Below are 3,100 nucleotides of genomic sequence, written 5' to 3'. Positions count from 1 at the left end.
CGGACGGTCTTTATTAAAGGCTGACTCATTTAGATGTTCCAGCGATCTTGCTGTACCGGACAAATCTACTGGATTTTTTCCATGTTGTAATTGTGCCGCCTGTGATAACGCTTTTAAAACTGAGAATTTTACAAGCCATACAAGGTAAGAAGAGTACAGTTTCTTAGAAGTAATTGCCTGTGCTTCAACTCATGTCATTTATTTGATTTCTTGTCCTTGCAATTTACAATATGTTGGTAAAACTACTAGACAGTTATGATTGAGCATTAAGCATACAAGTTTAATTAGGAGAGAATGTATTGATTCACCACGACACAGATATTTTGTAGATGCCAAACATTCCGTTTCAGATCAGAAATCCCGTGGCATTGAAAAAAAAAAAAAAAATTCAAGCTCGGAGAGGTGGTAATATCGATCAAAAACTATGACAATGTGAATCAAAATGCAGTTTAACATGAACATCATCTTGCTATAATAATCATATTCTCCGTAGGTCTTGTTTATTTCGGGTTTTAGTAACAAACTTTGTGTATGTGGCCGGTTAGCTCAGTTTGTTAGCGCGTGGTGCTAATAACGCCAAGGTCGGGGCTTTGATTCCCATAATTGTCTTTACTTCTTTAAATAAACCACAGCATTTGAATGGTGCCAAACTCAACATTCTTTAACAAAAAGAACCGAAGACATGTGAATTTCAACCAGTAATATTTCAGACTTCCTGTGCTTTAAGCATGTATTAAAAATGAACGCATACAATTAAAAGGAAAGCTTACGTAGTCGGCAGGATTCGAACCTGCGCGGGGAAACCCCAATGGATTTCTAGTCCATCGCCTTAACCACTCGGCCACGACTACATGCTGCCGTGGGTGTCTGTGAAAACAATACCATTGTCAAAAGAAGTACATGACACCTGCAGAAATGCTGTCGATGGCAGCATAGACTAAATAATGAACCAAAGTCAAATGGCTTTGTTGAAACTCTATCAGATTTGTACAAGGCAAGCACACGTGGGAAATGTAAATGCAATATCCTTTCTTTCAACGTTCATAATAATTATTGTGTTTAATTATACAAGAAAATAAAGACACTGGAAACCGAAGTAAAGTTAAGGCTGTGTTTAGTAGGTGCTTTCATATAACCTCTTTTGTAGAACGGCACTGTTATACTTTTGCAGAGTCTTAACAGTATTACATAACTAAAGAAACTTAACTCTGCATACTATTGCTCTTGTAGCTGACATATTGAATTGAACTACATAAACTACAATAATAAATACATCTTTATTTTTTAAAAATAAGTAGCTATTTAACTAATTTTTTAAAAACACAGGTACACAAAAACAAAGTAGATCTTTATTTCAACTGAAAAAATGAACTTGCTTCACGGCTGCTGCCGGAGCACTCAAGCACGTTTTGCCTAGCGTGAGAGGACATAGCAGACAACAAGATCTACAAAATATCACATGCCAAGAAAAAAAAAAACATGATAATTATGTTTATTTTTATAACAAGATTTCACCACAGATGGGACTCGAACTCAAAATCTCTGGCTGATGAGGCCAGTACCTTATCCATTAGGTTCAAACAAAGCAGAGTGTTACATTAAAAAGGGGCGTATTGTCAGAACGTATTTTAAATTCATGCGGGAAGATTTAAGATTGCGAAGAAGTTTAAATAAATGCTAGCTATTTGAGCGTATGGTAACCTTAACAGATTGTTTAGAAATATTATTAATGCCACTTTCTTTCAGACAGTCTGTCAGGGTGACTCTGCAAGACCAAAGTAATAAACCTGTTATTTTCTTGTTCCACCACTATCATGCTCTATTGTGCTTGTTCAGAATTGTTTGAATCCTGAAACCGTCTTGCTACGTATGTGAACAAAGCCTGCAGTCACTTTATTGAACATCCTTGTGGATTAACCTCTATTGGAACACAGGCGATTGTGTTAAAGATGTTAATAGACTTCCAATGTACACGTTTTGAGCTAGAATCGTCTTAAAAGAGACAGCGGTCAAGTGCTGCACTTTCAGGCAGCCTGTAGCAGTGTCTTTTTGTTAGATAACACCCTGGGAGTCCAACAGAGCAGTATGTGTAAATAGCTTCAATGGAAACCAAATATTTATGATTCAAGTGGCTTTTAAGCAAACATTTGATATACTTTGAACTGCAAAGGAGGAAGGCAGACAATGCAAATGAGGCAGCTGGCTCGTACTTTTAAATCATACGAGAAACTCGAACCCAATGAAGCTTTTAACAGCCTGCAGTCTGGAATGACTTTGTAATGTTATTGTAACACCTCACTGGACTACAGTAATCTTGCATTATATGAAACTGCTCCTGTTTATTTGTCACCGGTACAGGGTTACCCGTGCCACTCAGAGTTGGAGGGAGACGGTTAGCTCAGTTTGTTAGCGCGTGGTGCTAGTAACCCCAAGGTCGGGGCTTTGATTCCCATAGTTGTCTTTACTTCTTTAAATAAACCTCAGCATTTGAATGGTGCCAAACTCAACATTCTTTAACAAAAAGAACCGAAGACATGTGAATTTCAACCAGTAATATTTCAGACTTCCTGTGCTTTAAGCATGTATTAACAATGAACGCATACAATTAGAAAGAAAGCTTACGTAGTCGGCAGGATTCGAACCTGCGCGGGGAAACCCCAATGGATTTCTAGTCCATCGCCTTAACCACTCGGCCACGACTACATGCTGTCGTGGGTGTCTGTGAAAACAATACCATTGTCAAAAGAAGTACATGACACCTGCAGAAATGATGTCGATGGCAGCATAGTCTAAATAATGAACCAAGTCAAATGGCTTTGTTGAAACTCTATCAGATTTGTACAAGGCAAGCACACGTGGGAAATGTAAATGCAATATCCTTTCTTTCAACGTTCATAATAATTATTGTGTTTAATTATACAAGAAAATAAAGACACTGGAAACCGAAGTAAAGTTAAGGCTGTGTTTAGTAGGTGCTTTCATATAACCTCTTTTGTAGAACAACACTGTTATACTTTTGCAGAGTCTTAACAGTATTACATAACTAAAGAAACTTAACTCTGCATACTATTGCTCTTGTAGCTGACATATTGAATTGAAC

General features: G+C 37.4%; 2 non-coding genes across 2 annotated transcripts; both read right to left on the bottom strand.

Moving 5' to 3' along the window:
* Nucleotides 1–769: 769 nt before the first annotated feature.
* Nucleotides 770–851, bottom strand: trnas-aga. The gene has a single exon. It is a non-coding gene; the product is annotated as a tRNA-Ser (tRNA).
* A 1,770-nt stretch (nucleotides 852–2,621) lies between these two features.
* On the bottom strand, nucleotides 2,622–2,703 carry trnas-aga. Its single transcript has one exon. It is a non-coding gene; the product is annotated as a tRNA-Ser (tRNA).
* Between the last annotated feature and the right edge of the window lie 397 nt (nucleotides 2,704–3,100).

The sequence above is a fragment of the Polyodon spathula genome, unplaced genomic scaffold (assembly GCF_017654505.1).
Source record: "Polyodon spathula isolate WHYD16114869_AA unplaced genomic scaffold, ASM1765450v1 scaffolds_2049, whole genome shotgun sequence".
NCBI lineage: Eukaryota > Metazoa > Chordata > Actinopteri > Acipenseriformes > Polyodontidae > Polyodon > Polyodon spathula.
This window is presented reverse-complemented; position numbering and strand designations above follow the sequence as displayed.